The following is a 21236-nucleotide window of genomic DNA, read 5'->3' on the forward strand; positions in this document are numbered from 1 at the left end:
GTTTAGCCGTGTGAGTGTTTATATCAAGAACTACAATAATTTCAAGAATTATAATCCATCTCTAAAAACAAACAAGAGAAGACCGTGTCATGCTACATTGGTTAGTTACAGGGACTTGACCTCTAATTTGTAAGAAAAACCAGTAAGAAGTAAGAGTGTATTATGTAATAATGAATGTGGTAATGATATATGGTAAGTAAAGAGTGAGGTAGGATGCTTATAGTTGGTTATGCTTTATCAATATATAGCTAGGTAAGTGACTTGTAGTGATTATAGCTAGGTAAGTGACTTGTAGTGATTATGCAAGAATATTGACTGAACCATCAATTGAACACTTTCTGTTTCTCTGGGGTAGATTGGGATTCACTCCCTTCCACATATTTCCTTTCTTCACCAATTAAACACTTTCTATTTTCTACTTGTATATCTTTTTCATTACTTACTTTCTGTTTCTGACTTTTGGGTTCCCATAATGAAGTTTGAAGACATCCATAAGATGAAATAATTTTTTACCTATTAGTTTATGATTACAAGACATCATCGGTTTTGATTGATTGGCTATATTTATGTTGAACCTGGATAGGTGGCTTTAACCTCCTGAACTCTGTCTTGTTTTATCTGAATCAATTTGTGGTTGCAACTTTCAAGCACGCATTGATTATTGGTTATAATAGGGTTAACTTCACCCGAAAAGTCTTTCTCATAACTTCATCGAAGAATTTTCCTACTTACAATAATTTCATGGCTACTTTTTTTTTGCCACAAATCAAAGGTTGATTGACGTCATAAATGTTTTTTATATTGAAATCATCAAAAAAATTCTCTATCTAAAGATTTTTAAAAAAATTATTATATACTTGACCACATGCATGAGCCGATAGAAATTGAGGCGAGGGCACCAATTGGCCTGCTCAACCACTCAAGGATTTTAAGCACCAAGATTTATGGACTACTTTTATATGTACTTCACTTAATGAATTTGTTGACAGCCTATTATAATTTGGGGAAATTACATTTACCTCCCCTGAAGTCTCTTTAAACGACACAAACACCCCCTCTATTTTTAAAATACACATTAACATCCCTTAAGTTTTTATGAAATAGAGAGTATCCCCCCTTCTCCCTTAACTATCCTTAACACCGTTTGTTTGTCAGGTAGAAAGAAAAAATAGACAGCTAATTTTTTCAGTAACACTTTCTTCGAGCAAGTGATTTTTCCATTGTTGAAGGCATTCTTCTCTCACTAACATCACATTATTAACTCACACAGTTGCCAAAATGTGCTTCCAGTATCATTCAATTACATCAATTACTTCATCCAATGAACCCTTCATTCAATGTCATCTCCAATTGTGTAAAGAACCAAAAATATATCCTTATGTAAAGAACAAGAGGGTGAGGATGATATCAATCCCATTTAAAAAGTGAATGTGGGTAGATGTGGACGAGTGCTTTAATTTTTTTTACTGTGATAAGTATGCTTAATAATTTTTTGAAAAACAAAATTGACGGAAGATGACTGAAGTTTAACGGCAGGGGAGGTTTATGCTAAATAAGGAAATAGAGGGGGTATAAGTTACATTTAGTTAAACTTCAAGGGAGGTGATTGTATTTTTCCCTTATAATTTTATCATGTGTATGCAGCAACGAACTTTAAAGACCCTATAGACGGTAGTTTGAATGCCTTAACACTAGTAATCACATCTTTGTGCGCGTAACAATTAGTTACATGTTGCAATTTCTACCATAACCTTCATTGTATTTTGCCAAACCATCATGTTGTTTGTTTCGGTTCCTACATTTTTTCATCACTAAAATTATCGAAATGTAAAATTTATATATGGTCATAATTGTAGGAAAACTAAACTTCTTTGAAACAAATTATAGTAATCGTACCATACATGTTCTTGTAAAAGGAACCTGTGCAAATAAGTTAAAACATAGAAGTAAGTATTAATAAACCAAGAAAAGAAAGTACATGTGCCAACACAAGAATAATGAGATTTTCTTGCTGATAAATACTAAGGGCATGGGGAGCTAAAATTTCCGAAGGGAGTTGTCCGGCGTAAAAGATAAGACAAAAATCTAGTAAATTACTCGGCAGTCATGGTCCATGGGAAGCATTGATGACAAATCATCTTATGTTATTCTTAGCATTTTTTTCATCATTTTTATTTAGTTTTTATAAAAAAATACAGGAAGATTAGAACAACTGTTTATGTGTTTCGGAACATTTTGTAATGTTTTCTATTTGAGTCATGTAATTCTAGTTTTTTTCGAAACATAGCAATGTTAGAGTGTTTTGATGTAATTCAAGAAGAAATCATGCAAATTGCAAAACAAAACATCTTGAAGACTTGTGAAGATCATGGGAAGACCATGAATGATGATTCAATAGGCCTCAGAAGACATTACAAAGGAAGAATTCTGTTCCCATGTCCCAATACATCTTATATGGAAGAAAACACCAAAAGTGATGAAGAAATGTGCGTTTACACGCAGAAAATTGCACTCATGCTCCCAGGGCATGGCATAAATACACTAATGTGCCCAGGCATGCGCCTCGGGCATGCTAGGAGCGGGTCAGAACTTCTTTTTCCACTTTTAAGTGGAAAAGCCCAGTTTTCAGCTCAAATTGAGATGGAAACTTTGCCTATCAATACAATTCCTCTCTGTAACAACCCGTTTTTCGCTAGAATTATTTTAATTATTCGTTATGTGTATTTATATGTGCTCGTATGTGATTATTTGCCTCTGTGTGTATTTCAAGGAAGTGCACTCCCTCGCCATTCACCAAACCTTCAACATGGATATCCTCGATAGGACCCTCTGAAACCCCAAGGACGAGAGAAGGGGTCTTGTATTGCACCTTCTTAACATTCAATGTGTCATAAAGCTTCATGGATTTTGCAAAAAAAGAAATAAATGATAGAGATAAAACCAAAGGACATACAAAGACGTGTAAGCATAAAATAGTACTCACCAAATATGTCTTTGCGACCATCCGCGTTGGTAGCCACAAAGAGAAGTTTCATATCCACAAACCGAGGCTTCTCTTTCATTTTCACCAGATTGTCCGAATCTGGAACAAGCTCTTTCTCGAAGCTCGCAACGAACTCCTCTACAACTACCTTCAATCGACACTTTTCTTTGTTAAGAGCATGCTCTTTTTACATGAAAGAATGGATGGGAACAATGAAATTCCATAGGGACCTGAAGTAAGGAAAAAGAGGCTTATGTTCCACCTCCGTCCGCCCAGACGAGCCTGCAGACTCTGACGAGGAAACCTTCTCCTTCCTCATCGTCATCAAACCTTAATCAGAAAAATGTGGAGATCAATGATAGATATTAACCATTGATAATGTGAAAATCAATGGTCGAGATCTCCACATTATTCCCTCAATTAATCATGCAAGATGAGTTAATGAAATTTTTTAATGAACATAAGAGTTTTTTATTTTTTACATAAAAAAAATTAATTTGTTTTTAGAAGTGAAATAAATAATAGTTATAATTAAAATCAATTTCTTTTATCCCAGTTGAATTCAATTTCAAAATATTTAAGATTTATTTATAGTTTTGGTCCTCATATTTCTACTCATTAAGAGAATGAGTCCATCCATTTTAAAATCACTCAATTTTGATCCTTACATCAGATTTTTGTACTTCAAAAATAGTAAAGCTGAAGTTGAACCTAATTTTTTTTAATGAGTTTTCTTATAATTCCATAAGTTGATACAATTTTTTTTTAAGACGGGCTTAATAAAGAAAAATAATTAAAATATGTTAAATCGTCATTTTTGTATACTGTATACATATTGATACAGTTTTTATAAGGGTTAATTAAGTTTTTAGTCCCTATAAATATTCACAGTTTTGTTTTTAGTCCCTACAAAATAAAATCACACTTTTTAGTCCATGTGACATTTTCCTTAAGCATTTTAGGGACCAAAAATGTTGATGGAAATTTTCGACAGGGACTAAAATGCTGATGGAAAATTTTTATAGAGGCTAAAAATGCTGATGGAAAATTTTATAGGAACTAAAAAGTGCGATTTATTTTGTAGGGACTAAAAACAAAATTCTGAATATTTATAGGGACCATTTACTTAATTAACCCTTTTTATAATAATTTAAAAAAATGTATGCCAAATTAACCCTTTTTATAATAATTTAAAAAAATGTATGCCAAATGAGGCTCACGTACCATATACAACATTATACATGATAGAAAAATTCAATAAATATTATATTTTCAACGAGTCAATTTAAAATTGTTAATATGGTCAATGTGATGTGAACCATTTAAATATAGTAAGATAAAGTTTTAAATGTTTCCCTTTGGAACAAAAAAAGTTGTTAACATCACAAAATAAATACGAACAAAAAATAATGAATATAACAAAACTTAAAATACGAGGATCACAATACAAAACTAAAAATAGCGAATAAAAAATTACATGCAAAGTGTTTTTTTTGTTTGTTAAAGGAAACATGCAAAGTGTTTTTTTTTTTGTTGTTGAAGGAAACGTGCAAGGTGTTATTTATACGTAAATGTATTATTTAAAGGGAAATGTTAATGAGTGTCCCGGAGCACTCTTTAAGCACTTTAAATGGTAAATTTTATATGAAAAGTTATGTTGAATACATTGGAAATTGCAATTGTTGATTTCTTAAAAGAATAATTTCTAAATTTAGGATGCTTAAAGAGTGCCCCGGGGACACTCGTTAATAGGACCCTTATTTAAATTAATTAAATAAAAGTTTTTAAATTCATTGTATTGAAATATAGTCATCATTATTGATTTAAATGTATTATAGCCTTTATTTTTTTAAATAAAGTAACTTTCATTTATACATTTAACACATCAATGTTAAATAATTAATATGGCCAAGGTCTTCTAAAAAATATGGTCAAGGTGAAGTCACACCATATGGAAAGACAAATAATAGATAAATATAAAAATATATAATATACTATTTTTGTCTCATATAAATAAATGTTATTTTTAAATATAGTTTTCATATTTACAATAATTAATATGTTCAAGATGCAGTATCACCATATGCATATATAAAGAATTGACATCGATGGAATACTATATGTTCTATGTACAAAATGGACACTAAAAGGATAACTGTTGTCACAGTTATATTTTCATTGGCATTGTTCATCCTTGCATCAGGTTTGAAATCAATGATCAAATTGTCTTGCTTTGTGTTTTGATGAAATTAGATAACTTCAATAAATTTTACACTTTAAATCTTTCATTTTTACATACAACATATTAATCTTATATGTACTCGTGCATTGTTTGTATATGTAGATATGTGCATCAAATTAGAAGGAAAAGGAGTTGAAGGAACTAAACCTTGTAAATATGATTCAGATTGTCAACCTGGATGTCCTCCTAACACACATGGATGTTGTATTCGCGGGCGGTGTTGGTGTTTTAATTCACCCATTTCTGCTAATAAAATTCCTGGCCTAATACCACAAGGAAATTGTTTTATACGCTAGATACATAAGATTGGTCATTCAGGTGTCATCTCACTAGTAAAAGTGTGACCTTGTAATATCAAGTGATGCAAAAATAAGATCACCTTAAAAAGAGGTGTAAAATTAATTGAATATTGTGATGCAGTTATAATAAATAATATATAAAAATAATAATATTCATAACTAAGAACAATGTCTTTTATATTAAAATATCATCTTATAAAAGTTAGATAAACCTTTTTAAATATATTGATATCAAAATAAAAAAATATATTGGTCATTCTTGTAAAAGTTTGATAAATGTTTGGATTGGTGATAACCAATGGAATGAAATGATAAGTTATTATATTCCATTGTTTCGATTTGCAAAAAAATGAATAAAGTGGAATGTAACATAATGAATGGAACACATTCCATCCCATCCCATTTTATCCAATCCTTCAATTTTTTATTCCTCCCAATTTAAGGCGTATGCACTAAAATGAAACTTTATAATTTAAATATTACTCTTTATCCTTATCTTTATTTTATCATTGTTTATTTCCTATTTTTCTCAAATACAATTCACTTCAATTTTTATATTAAAATATTTCACCATGTACATATTTTAATTTGAAAAGTTTGTTTTCTAGTTGAGATCTGAAGCTTTCTTTTTATCTGTATTCTCTTTATGATCATTCCATTTTCCAGCAATATTAATATTCCTTTCAATTAGTTTGTATTTAATTGAGTAAGAAAAACGTTCTCGACATTAGGCATGGCAATGATGCGGGGTGGGGGACAGGTTTTACCTTCCCCGTCCCCATACCTACTCTCATATACTTACCTGTTACCATACTCATACCCAGCCGGCGGGATGAGCGAATCCCATCCCCGTCCTCGACGAGTTCGGGTATCCCCTCCCCATCCTTATAAAAAAGGTGGTAAAACTTGGATAGAAGCAAAAAATCATAAACAATAAGCAATATAGGATGGATGATGTTCTCTCTCAACTTCTCTTTGACGTTTTTCCTTTCATCTTTTCTACCTCATGACGTCTCAAATATATCCTTTTTATTGTATTTTTGTGCACAATTATATGTATGAGCAATTATTAAATGATATAAAGGGTACACCATCAATTGGAAGAATAATTGGAAAAAATAAATCAAGTGGAAGAATAACATGACATTTAAGGGTAGAATTGGATAAATATATGCACACTTTTATCATGGAGTTCCTTAATACTTGGTTTTTCTGTAAAACTCGTTATGAATATGTAACCAAAATAAGAAACCAAGTCATATATTGCACAATAGACAGTGTATAATTTTATAGAAACAAACCGTGAGATAAGAAACTAAAGAGAAGCAAACATTTCTTTCTAATATATTTGTTGTGGGAACATAAAAGTCACAGACATGAAATACATGCTACAATACGACAAAAAATAAGAGAACAGCAAATATAATAAATGGTAAAACATTCAAAATGAAATAGAACATTCAAAAACAGTCCCTTTCTCTACACCCTGTAAATGATTAGAACTCTTTTTTTTTTTTGTTACAGAAAGAGTAAAAGTCATAAGCAAGAAGTAATAAAAACAAAAATGAAATAAAGAATAAAAACCAATTGATAGAAAAGAGTAACAATGAAGGATCCGGGCAGAGAAGAAGAATAAAAAGGGAATGAAAAATAGGTTTACATAGTGATAGAGGAGAGAGAGAGAGAGAGAGAGAGAGAGAGAGAGAGAGAGAGAGAGAGAGAGAGAGAGAGAGAGAGAGGTAACCGCTGAAAGGTATTTGAAACCCATGGATTAAAGGCGTAACTGCTGAAATCACAGATGCTCCATTCTTAATATTAATGGAAAGATCAAAAATATCAATGGAAAGAACATGTTTTCATGGAAAAATGGTAGAATTAATAAGTGTGGGATGAGAAGATAATGGGAACTAACCGGCATTAATCTCTTAAAGTATTTGGTTGAAAGTTAAAATGTGGACAAAAAAAATTAACCGAAAAGGGCATTTTGGGATTTTAAAAAAAAGGCTACACCAAAATAATGTTTTGCCTTTATTAATAGGTATAGATATGTATATTTTGGATTAATGATGACGTAACATCTTGAACATTTGTGATTATCTGTTGATTTTGTTATTAAATATTGGAAAATGATATTTATCTAGAAAAATAACATCAAGAATTTTTCAAGACACATGTGTCAAGTTTTAATTGCATGATTTATTTGTCTACTTCCTATTTTTCAGCCACACCTCCTTGAATTGTGGCAAATAGTGCATTGTGATTGGTTGCTCTTTATTCTTGAAGAATTCTTGATGTTTTTTTTTCTAAAGATATAGCATTGTTCTTAGATATTATATGTGGGGTTTGAGGGTGTTACATCTTCTAAGAAATATGGTCAAGGTGAAGTCTCACCATATAGAAAGACAAATTATAGTATTTCAAAAAAAAAAGACAAATTATAGATAAATATAAAATATAATATACTATTTTTGTCTCATATAATTAAATGTTATTTTTAAATATAGTATTTATATTTGAAATAATTAATATGGTCAAGGTGTAGTATCACCATATGCATGTATAAATAATCGACATCTATAGAATATTGTATGTATGTTTTCCTGAAGAAACAAAATAATATATGTTCTATGTACAAAATGGACACTAAAAGGATAACTGTTGTCACAATGATATTTTCATTGGCATTCTTCATCCTTGCATCAGGTTTGAAATCAATTATCAAATTGTCCTCATGCATTGTTTAAATCTTTCACTTTTTACATACAACATATTAATCTTATATGTCCTCATGCATTGTTTGTATATGTAGATATGTGCATTGCTTGTAGATATAATTCAGACTGTCAACCTGGATGTCCTCCTAACACACATGGATGTTGCAGTAAAAGTAACGGGCGGTGTTGGTGTTTTAAGTCATCCATTTCTGCTAATAAAATTTCTGGCCTAATGCCACAAGGAAATTGTTATATACGCTAGATAAATAAGAATGGTCATTGAGGTATCATCTCACTAGTAAAAGTGTGACCTTGTAATATCATGTGATGCAAAAATAAGATCACCTTAAAAAGAGGTGTAAAATTAATTGAATATTGTGATGCAGTAATCATAAATAATATATAAAAATAATAATATTCATAACTAAGAACAATGTCTTTTATATTAAAATATCATCTTATAAAAGTTAGATAAACCTTTTTAAATATATTGATATCAAAATAAAAAAATATATTGATCATTCTTGTAAAAGTTTGATAAATGTTTGGATTGGTGATAACCAATGGATTGAAATGGTAAGTTATTATATTCCATTGTTTCGATTTGCAAAAAATGAATAAATGAATGGAACACATTCCATCCCATCCTATTTTCTCCAATCCTTCAATTTTTTATTCCTCCCAATTTAGGGTGTATGCAATGAAATGAAACTTTATAATTTAAATATAACACTTTATCCCTATCTTTATTTTATCATTGTTTATTTCCTATTTCTCTCAAATACAATCCACTTCAAGCTTTTTTGATTAAAATATTTCACCATGTATACATATTTTAATTTGAAAAGTTTGTTTTCTAGTTGAGATCTGAAGCTTTCTTTTTATCTGTATTCTCTTTATGATCTTTCCATTTTCCAGCAATATTAATATTCCTTTCAATTAGTTTGTTTTCAATTGAGTAAAAAAAAGGTTCTCGACATTAGGCATGACAATAGGGCGGGGTGGGGACGGGTTTTACCTTCCCCGTCCCCATACCCTACTCTCATATACTTACCCGTTACCATATCCATACGCAACTGGGATGAGAAATTGAATCCCATCCCCGTCCTCAACGGGTTCGTGTATCCCCGCCCCATCCCCATCCTCATAGTGGATATTATTATTTTTATAAAAATAAAAGTATTTTTCAGTCTCGAGCGCAATGTTGTAATGCATTATCCAGCAAAGAGACGATGATGATCGATGGCTATGGTGATGGAGAAGAGAGAGGCCGAGATTGTGAGATATGGAAGGATAAAAGAGAGAACTATGATAAATAAGTGTCAACTGATAGACTGAGACTCTAACTATGTAAGTGAAATGATTTAGAGTTTGAGTTTCTATTTATAAAAAAAGGGTAATAAGTTGATTTTCAACATTTGGAACGGGTTTGGGTATGAGTTCGGGGTGGGTACATATATCCCCATTACCCATCCCGTACTTGTGTTTTGAAATCAGGGAAAATCCAAACCCAGTCAAAGAGGGGAAAACCCGTCAAATTAGGTTTGATTCAGGCGGGTACCTGCAGGTATGGGTTTTGTTGTCATGCCTACTCGACATATTGACCTGATGATATCGCTTAAATGTTTATGCTTCGCAAGGCATGTTGAGCTGAGATATTACATTCCTTTCTTGAATGTCTGAGATTAATTTCAATTTATTCATTTGTTAATTAGAACAAAAAAATCACCTATGCATATGCGTTTAGTAAAAAAATTAATTTGTTCTCTTTTTGTTTTGCAAGTCCTCAAATATTATAAAATATAAGATGATGAGATTTTAGTAATAATTTGTTTTATATAAGAATTTTACATAATATATATATATATATATATATATATATATATATATATATCAATGATTAATTACCCATGAAGGGTAAAAATGGAATTCAAATGTAATAACTTGATCCTTTCCGTCCATTTTTCAAACAATGGGATGGAACATTATTCTGTCACTTTATAAAATATCAAAACGACGGAATGAATTCTCCGTTCCGTTCCACTCCATTCCATTTTGTATCATTCGGCTCCGCTCTACTCTGTTTTACGGTACAATTGTTATTTATAAAAAAATTCTACTACTATTATTATAATGAAGGGTAAAAATGGAATTCAAATGTAATAACTTGATCCTTTCCGTCCATTTTTCAAACAATGGGATGGAACATTATTCTGTCACTTTATAAAATATCAAAACAACGGAATGAATTCTCCGTTCCGTTCCACTCCACTCCATTTTGTATCATTCGGCTCCGCTCTGCTCTGTTTTACGGTACAATTGTTATTTATAAAAAAATTCTACTACTATTACTATAATGTGAGTTTTGATATTTTTATTTATTTATTATATATTAAGAGAAAATATAAATCGTAGTTTTTATTAAGTGAAATATACACGCATCTAGTAAACTACTCCATATGCATTTGGACATATATATATAAGAGATATTTGGACCAACAAAAGTATATGTATTTTTTTAATAACAAATGTTAGTATATTAATTGTTATGTTAACTTTTTACTCATTGACAGGACTTGAACCCACTCAAAAAGTTCATTATCAAAAAATTAAACTTTTTCCTTCCTCTTACATGTTTGCGCTCACCGTACATCTCTCGATAGTTGATTCCCTCAACAAACAAAAAGTCATAACTAAGTTTTATTTATTTATTTATTTTTTTGAAGAGGCAAAAGAAAGAAAATTTTATTCAAAAATGATAATGTACAAAACCTGGAAGCACAAGATATGCTGGCAGGCTGATACAAAAACGGCAGCAGAAACAGAAAGTTGATCAACTCATCAGGCCAAATCCTATGAAGAAAGAAACATAACAAACATAATACCAGCTACAGATAGAGGAGAACTTCACAAGTACAAACACACCAAAACTCCAACAAATAAATATAGGAGATTGACCATTGGAGCTGCCCACGGAATAAAAGGCTACACATCGAAGGATCTCGCTCCAAGCCACAAACAAGCTACCGGAATCCAAAGAAAATGCAAGGAACATCTTCAACAAATTCGGAGTAAAATGAACTAGGATTTTGAGATACATCGACGATGGCACCCTTTACAAGAAGAATAAATTAATAAACACTTCACCCACCAATTAATTTCATTGAGAGTTATTAGAATATAGTGAGAAGATAACTTGGAGAGCAAGTTATCTAGATAGCTTGGAGAGCAAGCAAGTTAGTTAGGAGTTAGTTACACTAACTCACCTCTATAAATAGCTCTCACCATTATACTCATATTCATCTTTTATCAATCTATTCATTCTCTAATGAGTTTCTTTGAGTATCTCCCTCGTGAGTACTCTTATGCTTGCTATCTCGCTTACATCTATGGTCTTCACCCCTATGATTCTACGATTCATTACATGGTATCAGAGCAATACCCAAGGGAGGAAGATGATGATGCTTCCGCTTCCGCTTCCGATTCTGACATTGATGTAGTTGAAGACTCCGATGACGCAGCTTCTGCTTGTGTGATCAAGGAAACTTCAGCTTCTCGCATCCTTTTCGGTAGTTTCGAATCTTCAATTGTTCCGATTTCTACTCCTTCAATCGAACCAAAATTCGATGGATTCTCCATCAAGATTGGTGAGATTTCTTGCGTAATTGTCGATCCTTGCTGCAACATCGTCAAAGAAGACGACTGTGTGTTCGTTGATTCGCAAGAAGATGAGAAATTGGATGTAATATCCCGCCTGTCAGCATCAGGTATATTACCCGTTAATCGTGCCAGAGGAAATAATTTATGGAAAAGTAAGTTAATGGAAAATATTTTATAAGATGTCAGCTTTTTACGGGAAAAGTATCAGGGTCGTTTTAAAAACGCTTAAGCCAAGGGTAAAATGGTAATTTTATGTGGGAAGGATATTTATTTGGTTTTACCCAAAAATATCTCATTTCCCTTATCCACTTCTCTCTCTTCATTGTTGGAAAACATTTTCCTCTTCCTTCTCTCTATCTCTCACGCCACTCTCCCTCTCATCCCTCTCCATTAAACCTTCCAAATCTTCTCCTAATCATGGCAAGCTTATAGTTTATGTTTCCTCATGATCTTTTAAGCTTAAGGGAAGCATGTATTTTGTTGATTTCTCTTCTTCTCCTCTCAAGAATGGATTCAAGAAGTTAGGGTTTGATTGGTGTTGAGTGAGGGTTATGTTTGAAGCTTGAGCTAGTATATGTTATGGACTTAACAAGATCAAGGAAGTAGTATGAGGTTGGAATTGATGATTTCACTACTCTTTCTCACAAAGAGTTCCTCTTGAGTTTAAGATGTGAGTATGTGGTTTGAGGGTGATGTTTGGAGCATGGTTTTGAGCTTGATAAGGTGTCATGGTTTGCAAGAAAAGGATGACAAGTTTGAATGGCATGGACTAAGATTGCAAGAGAATCAAGTTAGGGTTTTGATGCTTGGGATTGGAAGCTTGGAAATGTCACAAGAAACTTGCTAGGTGAGTTCCATAGTTAATTTTCCCACCCTTTGGGATTATGATTATGTCCTTATTAGAAAGTATGAAACTATGATCAATTCTAGGTTTTATGTATGAATAAAATTACCCCTTTTTGTGCCATGCATGCTATACATGTTAATACTTGCCAAATGAATGTTTTACAAGTTTCCTATGATCAAATATGTTCCTTAACACTTAGAGACACTTGGTTTGAGGTTTTTGGGTCAAAAATACCATTTTTAGGGGTTCTGGACTGTCACTACTCGCCACGGCGAGCTAATACTCGCCACAGCGAGCTAGAAGGCCGAACTGGGGGTTCTGCTCGCCTCCCCAGTAATGTTACTCGCCTAGGCGAGCAAGTAATGCCCTCTGGTGTTGCTTGCTCGTTTCAGACAATTTCGATATTTTCGTTCCGGGTTTTCTCGTGCAGTCTTTTATAAAAGTAAACCCCTCAAACCAAGGACCTAAATGATGATTAATGAAAGCAAGATTATGATGAAATGAAGCAAGTATTAAGCATGTTAGTAAGGCATGGCATATGAGAGAACAAGTCATGAATCGGGTAGCAAGATATTCATGAAGCAAGGGAAAACTAGAGCCTCGACGTAGTCGTCGAGAACTAGCTCGTTAGCACGAATTCCTAGGTGATAAGACGCGAAGCATGTTATCTTCGCACATGATTAAGAATAAGATAGCAAGCATGTTAAGATGTGGTTTGATTAATTAATTTCTCCACCATGATCAAGTACTAGCATGAACAAGTAAGACTTTACCATTAATCGGATCGATCAAGGTTCCGAGGTAAATATGTAAGCATGAATAGGTTAATCCTGTAAGAATTAAATCAACATGATCGAATTATTATATGAAATTAGAACACACTTACTTGTAAACGATGATTACCGGATTCGCCGAGATTTGAGACAAAGTCTTCATTCGCCTTTCACATGCTCCAAACTTAGGGTTTTCAATGGGGCAAACCACTAATGAGCAGAATAGTCAGAGTGATGGCAAAGGGGACCTAGCCTCACTACACCATTTATCCTTTATAGCAACAATTGAAAAATGTTGCCAGAACTATGAAAAACGTTGCCTAAAAGTATAGGGGACGTTTTTCAGGGGTCTCCTATGCGAGCGTCGCCTATAGTCTATGGGGACGTTTTTTCATGATCGTTGGGCACACTTTTTTGAAACGTCCCCTAAACCCTAGGAATAGGGGACGATTTTTCGGGGAATCTAAGGGGACGTTTTTAACTGTTGCCATAGGATGCGACAATTAATAATTGTTGCCTTAAATGTGAATCAGTAAGAAGACATAAAAACGTCCCCATAGCTTACAGGCAACATTTTTAGAGTATTCTCGTAAAATATTACAATTTTCCAATTATTTTTGAAATGTAACTATAGCTTAAAGGTAATATTTAAATTGTCAATTATAACTCATAACAAGATCGAATTTAGCAATACATCCACAAAAGATGTAATATAATAAAATAGTTCAAACATTAATTCAACACATAAGAGTAATCAAAATGTCGAACATTACTTATTAAGTTTAATGCTTCGAAGTATGAGCCTAGCAAAATAACACCATCCAACTTATTCAAGTTTCAAGTTTATCTTGGAATTCATCATCCAAATCATCCACTTCAAATTCATCATCGATGTCATCCTCTTGAATTTCATCATCTAGGACGTCCTCGTATCATCTATATCATCCTCTTTAAATTCATCACCTATGTTTCCCTCGAGAAATTCATCATTTACGTCTTCCTCTTACAATTCCTCATCTATGTCATCCTTTTTAACATCTTCATCGATACCTTGCTGCATAAGAACAACAAAATACATCAACCATAGATATTGTTGGTTCAAAGGACAATCAGGACATCAACAAGTGTTATACCTCGCACAAATAAAAACCAAAACAACAAGTAAAACACACTCAACATAACCGCAAATAGGAAATTTGTTTTACACATTTCCCTTCCTTATTCTATCATTACAAGTCCATTTTTAAGTTTCTGCAACTTGTGCCATGTTATGCACAAGCACCACAAATTGCAGAAACAAAATTTATGCATAAAATTTTGCAACACAATCAAAATCCAACCTTGGACACGCTTAAAAAATTCAGCCAAAGAACATAATCATAAGTTCACACAACACTAATTTAGACCCTACACACGCAAGTTAACAATTTCAGACACTTGCCTACATTTCAAGTGATGTCACTACTAACACCTTTTTGCATATATATTAACAAGCAAAACAAAATATATGCATAAAATTTTGCAACACAAACAGAAAATGATTTTATAAAATCATAATCATGAGACAAGAAAATGATTTACCATCTACAACTTCTACAATCTCTTGAGGCATTTCTATATTGTTTCCCTGCAGCTTCTCATGCAACTTTTCAATTTTTTCTTGCTTAATTTGATGCAGTACCGTCTTTTTCAACTTAGCACTTGATCTAGCTTGAAAAGGTAAATCTAATCCTTCAGCAGGACTTTGACCAGTATTCCTACGCGAACCAACATCTAATCCTTCTTGCATTTTAAAGCATAGACAAGTGATAATTGTTTATTTTAAAGAGGAATTTCTAGTTAAAATTTCTAAAAAATTAATCCTAGTTAACACTTACTGGTGTATGCATAAAAAACTTTTACTGAGGCAGTGCCTATCACATTTCATTCATAGCTACACATGTTTTGTGATGTTAATGTCTCTAAATATGTTACTGTCAATAGGATAAACATTCTATGTTTAATAGTTTCTTAAAAAAAATACAAACATGGTTTCAAAAGGTGTAAAGTATGATGTCCCTAAACCAACTCATTTCAACTTTTTAAAGTTTCAACTTTGTTAAATTCCATGCATTTGCTTTTCGTAAAGCATTTAATCATATACTTAATAAAGATAAAAAAAATAAATGCTCCTCCTAATCTAAATTAAGAGACACAACATAAATAATTTTACTTTTACATACAAGGATTCATATAATTTGGTACCTAAATCGAAGGTATGGTGACATAAATGTGAAGGACCTCTCCCTCTGGTCTTTAACTCACAATCATCTTTATCATTCTCTTCTTGGCAAAAATGGCAAAACACAATAATATAAAGAACACGACAACTCAAAGATTAATTCAAGAATCAACTAGTGTAACATTAGGTGTTCAAACAAATCTCATTATTAATTCCCTCTTCATCAACAAACTAAAATATTAATTCTACTAATCACCTCATTCTAATTATTAATTTAGTAATATTATCTTATAATTACCATTCAAATTCAAGCTTACTAGAGAACATACCTTAGTCATTTTGAGACAAAGTTTTAAATAATTAGCATAAGGCTCTGATTCTTAATCTTCTTCGACACTTTCTTCTTCTGCAACTCCATTAAAATTCCCACCCTTAATAGTTCAATATATACACACTCTTTGGGCGAGAAGACTCCACATGAAATAACAATTTCAACCAAACATGAGAATTGAGAAAATTAGGGAAATGAATTTTGATGTTTCGGCCAACTCAAGGAGGAAAAAGAGGAAATTAATTCACCTTGTTTCAATCTCAGCCCCAAATTGTCTCCGGTACGGTGTTCACGGTAGCAGAGAAACTCCAAAACGGTGGTTTTCCCAAATTGGTACTGTTACAAACAAATGAAGTGAAAAGAAGGAATTTGTTAAAAATATGACTGAAACATAAAAGAAGAAGAAGAAAGACAAAGTATGGTGGCCGGAAAATCCCCTTACCGCGGCGGAGAAAGAAAAGGGTCGACGAAAAAACTGCTCCTTTTATGAAATTAATTGAACCAATGGAAAGCTCTCGTCGAGAGGGTAAAGAAAACTGCCTTACTTTTTCCGATCTGTACACATAATGGTCAGACCTGCGCCGAGAATGGGTGGATGGCGGTGGTGATACAGGTTCATTTGAAGGGAAAAGAAGAAGCTGAACGCGAGAAAAGAAAAGAAGCTATTGACCTTTTATTTTATTAATATATTAATATATATATATATATATATATATATATATATATATATATAAAATAACTTCTCTTTCTTTTTTTCTTAAAAAAAAAAAAAAAAACTTCTTTTTAGTAATATAGGTGTATACGGATAACTATAAGTCTATAACTAAGTTTATTAATATTTTTTGAAGAACTATGTTTATTATTATATCCGTTAAAAAAAAGTGTTTATATATGTATATATAGATAACCTCCCTAAAAAAAATGTATATATAGATAACCATAAAAAATAAATTTTATATATATTATTATTTCTCTTAACAAAATTTATTACTATTTTATATACTTATCTCGACGACACTAATAGACGCAGTGGCGGAGACACCTCCCGACGACTCCGGCCACTTGCCCGGAATCAATTGATACTTTCTTTATATTAGGTCCAATCCAATAGCACATTAACCCACTTTAAAAAAATAAAATTGGGCAAACTCAAATATTTTTCACACGTGCACAACAAATGTCACTTGATAATGCTGATATTATTCAAACATTCACCGTAAAGAGGTATCGGAAAGGCCATTTACCTCATAATTTTATTTAGCACACTATTGGTAGATTATATTCCATCTCTCTTATTTCAAATTGTAATTTTTCTTACAAAATGACGAACCCATTTTATTTCGATTTATGACTATTTATCTATACTATATATAAAGAAAATAATCTTTTTTAGCTTTTTTGGGTTGACTTTTTCATTTTCCAAAAATGACTTTAATTTTCAATAAAAATAGCACATGTAACAAATAGATAAGAATAAATTTAAATATTAAAAAAATGTAACAAATACGATATGAGTATATATATATATATATATTATGTCACATGTATATTTGCGATAATTGTTTTGCTCACACTCTATAAAATTCCTGGCTCCACCGCTGAATAGACGCTATTTTAGTGTTTTATTGACTTCATTGTCTGCCTTCAACTTCTGATAAACTTTAGACTCTGAACATTTAGCTTCCGGATAGACTTTAGACTCCGACTTCTTCAGATTTTGACTTGCAACTTGGCTTCTCTTGAAAAATTCCTCTGCTCTAATTTGTTTTTCCATAACCAATACTTTGTTTTAAGACATAAGTTTTAGTCTATGGTCCTGCACACTTGAACAAATATTAGTATATCCAATTGATCTTTTAATACTTTGTTATCATCAAAACTTTAAGAGGCATTGTTTAAACTCATTTTGTTCCAACACACTTGTCTGTCTTTCCGCTCTTTTTATTGCGCTGCCACATGTAAATTATGAACGGTATTTTATATGAAATTTTGATTTTGATTAAAATTATTAATAAAAATACTTGTGACTTTCAAATCGCAACAACCCCAAAAAATCATGTTTATCTTTTTCAATAACAACAATAATTTAACAAATATAATATAAATCCACATCCTTTTTAATACCACAAACATTATAACATTAGTATAGGAAAATTTGTTTAAGGGTATAATTGGAATTATAAAAAATTCAACTCAAAATCTTTATCCGTCTTTCCACTCTTTTTATTGCAATAACGTTTGAAAATTATGAACGGTGTCTTTTCATTTCAGATAACACTTTCGTCTTTCCTTCTTCTGATTTAATCATTTTTATTATAAAATATCAACATCGGTATCAGTTTTCATCAAATAAATAAAATAAAATAAAAACTTGTTAAGAATCCATCAAACTCATAAAAAAAACTCAAATCATCAACATACAAACATAGAAGTTTCTAAGAAATAATATAGTGATACATTAAAAATGTCCCCAGAAGTATCTAAGGGGACAATTAACAATTGTTGCCAAAGAGATATTAGAGTAACACTCAAAAAACGTCCCCAGAAGTATTTTAGAGGACAATTAACAATCGTTGCCAAAAAGATAACAAAGTAACATTCCAAAAACGTCCCCAGAAGTATTTTACGGGACATTTTCCAGGTGTTGCGAAAATATTTCTAGCAACAATCAGAAAACGTTGCCTTAGCGACTTTTAGGCAACAATTTTTACATGTTGGCTAAAAAAGTGTTGCCAGAGACAACAAATGGTGTAGTGCCTCTCTATTTATAACCGTGCAACCCTATGTACCACCCATCATGGGCCTAGTGTTTTGGCCTACACTATGTTTCTACACAAATCAGATTAAGTGTCCAAAAAGCCCATTATCTATTGATCACTTTTATTAGGGCATACGCATCATCAAATAGATCACAACATCAGTCCGTTTTTATTAAAACCAAAACCAACAATTGATTGTAGCCCACAAAATATTAGAAGAAATTCTAACATTCTCCCACTTGGGCAAAATCAATTGTGTATTTTAAAAATAAAATGAAAATAAAAATTTAAAAATAATTTTTGAAAACGACTCTCGGACTGATAACAAACTTCCTAACGTGGCCACTACATGATCCCATGATGCAACACTTAATAAAGACTCCGTCCAACTAAGAACTGTATGATATCGAATCATAGCGGTAGTTATATCCTTAATTGATACAACACCTTCCATGGTTACAAATATCACCAATTCCGTCGACTAGTCATCTGTGTAGAGTGTAGCAAGAAATGATATGTCAACGTGATCATCGACCATACTATCATTTTCATTGTCGGTCCTTAATTTCTCTCAATGCCTTAGAGCCAGAGAAATTATGTGATTTCTCTCAAATGCTTAAAGCCAAAGAAATTATGTGATTTCTCTCAAATGCTTTAAAGTCAGAGAAATTATGTGGTCCACGGAAAAACACATTGCCTCAGCTCCAAAATAGTGTCAATCACCGGCATAGTGATCCGAACGACACTGAGCTCTAATTTTCACACATAATACATCAGCTCCAAAATAATGTTAACAGCCGGCACAAAGATCATGTTAACATTGAGCTCAAATTTTTCACATGTAATGCCTCAGCTCCAAAATAGTGTCGATCACCGGCATAGTGATCCCTTCAACACTGAGCTATAATTTTTCACAGTTGATATTTGATATATACAAGAATTCATCTCATCATCAATAATTAAATTGAATGGAAATTCACATCAATATATCAAAGAAAATAAGTGAAAGAAAAAATTCATCATCACAAAATTGATAAGATAAAATTTAAACTCCCACTAACCAAAGACATCAAAAGAATTCACAGTATTCGTGTTATTCAAAGTGACTCTTGAAAACAATGAATCTAAGTCATTTGGTTAAAAGAACAGTTAACATCAAAGTTCGGGAGCCAATGAATGTAATAAATAATTTATTACCATAAATTATAGGAGTTGAGAGCCACTAATTTCAATTTCGACAATTTCTAAGGGTTCAGAAATGCTAGTTGTAACCTTTGATTTTAGTAAATTTGCTTCTAATGCAATCTACACAAGTACCAGGATCATCAAGCTTTAAGAAAGGTAGAATATTTCCTTTGATTAATTTCTCAGCCCTTTCCCCAATAAATATGATCCAAGTGTTTATGTCATAAAGTAAAGGGTGTCTTCCTCAACATTAGACCTTATAGCAACAAAAGTTTTGACAATGAAAGACGAAGCAAGGTTATGTGAAGTCAAAGACAACTTAAATAAACAATCAACAAAAGATCCAGGGAATCATGAACCATCTACTAGAGACAATTTATATAGATGAACAAAGGATGAAGCAAGGTTATGTGAGTTTAATCTCAAACTTAGTTTTCTACCTCCAAGAGCAAAACTAAAACAAAGTTGCTCCAACAAGGTAACACAAACAAGTTTCATCCTAAATGAAGGTTACGTGAAAGATATTTTTCAAAAAAAGTTCAAAACTTGAATGTTAAATTATGGTGACATCTCCCACTGACTTCACAATTACTCCTTGACCATATTAAACTGAAATTAAGTTGACATCTCCCACTGACTTCACATTTACTCCTAAATTACAACATTGTAATATTTTCACGTCCAATAACTTTTCATTAGACACATGGAGACCAATATGGTAAGGTGCTTTAACTCATGAGTCATCTCCCACTTACCAAAAGGTTATTTCAGTTCATGCATGTTCTCCTAGAGGCAACTCCAAATCTTACTTCCATTTCTTACAGTTTGACTCGGTTAAGATCTCGATGGAAGCAAAACAACCATTCATTGATAAGGAAAAAAAAATGAATGAATTAAAATATGTCATAAGACAAGATATAGCTTAAAATAAACAAGCTATTATAACGAGGCCAATATAATTGTACAATCACCTTTGGGCAGAATGCACAAACCAAGGTCAAAACCTTAGCCAAAACCTCAAATGAGTTAATCAATGAGGATACATTGAACTTGGGAAATTGTCACCTTTGGGCAGACAAATTCTTTGGTTCGACATATACTCCAATAACTCCATCTCGTATAAGTTGTCACCTTTAAGCATGCATAATAAAAGCACAATAATTATTCATTGAGGAAATATATGAGACAAAACATGAATGCATTAAAATATATCAATTGACAA

At 32.1% G+C, this 21236-nt stretch overlaps 2 long non-coding RNA genes across 5 annotated transcripts; one reads left to right on the forward strand and one right to left on the reverse strand.

Moving 5' to 3' along the window:
- Positions 1 to 8126: 8126 nt before the first annotated feature.
- Positions 8127 to 8528, forward strand: LOC146936910 (uncharacterized). Its single transcript, XR_015033216.1, has 2 exons — positions 8127 to 8227; positions 8334 to 8528. It is a non-coding gene; the product is annotated as an uncharacterized LOC146936910 (long non-coding RNA).
- A 5673-nt stretch (positions 8529 to 14201) lies between these two features.
- Positions 14202 to 16709, reverse strand: LOC146936911 (uncharacterized). 4 transcript variants are annotated; one of them, XR_015030788.1, is made up of 5 exons: positions 16513 to 16709; positions 16319 to 16406; positions 16069 to 16210; positions 15100 to 15275; positions 14202 to 14572 (listed from the first exon to the last, which is right to left on the reverse strand). It is a non-coding gene; the product is annotated as an uncharacterized LOC146936911 (long non-coding RNA). The 4 variants fall into 4 exon arrangements; XR_015030787.1 differs by having other exon boundaries at positions 15100 to 15297; XR_015030785.1 differs by having other exon boundaries at positions 15100 to 15300.
- Positions 16710 to 21236: the final 4527 nt, after the last annotated feature.

The sequence above is a fragment of the Medicago sativa genome, chromosome 3, assembly GCF_051527215.1.
Source record: "Medicago sativa cultivar Bolivia chromosome 3, Bolivia_mono, whole genome shotgun sequence".
NCBI classification, from domain to species: Eukaryota; Viridiplantae; Streptophyta; class Magnoliopsida; order Fabales; family Fabaceae; genus Medicago; species Medicago sativa.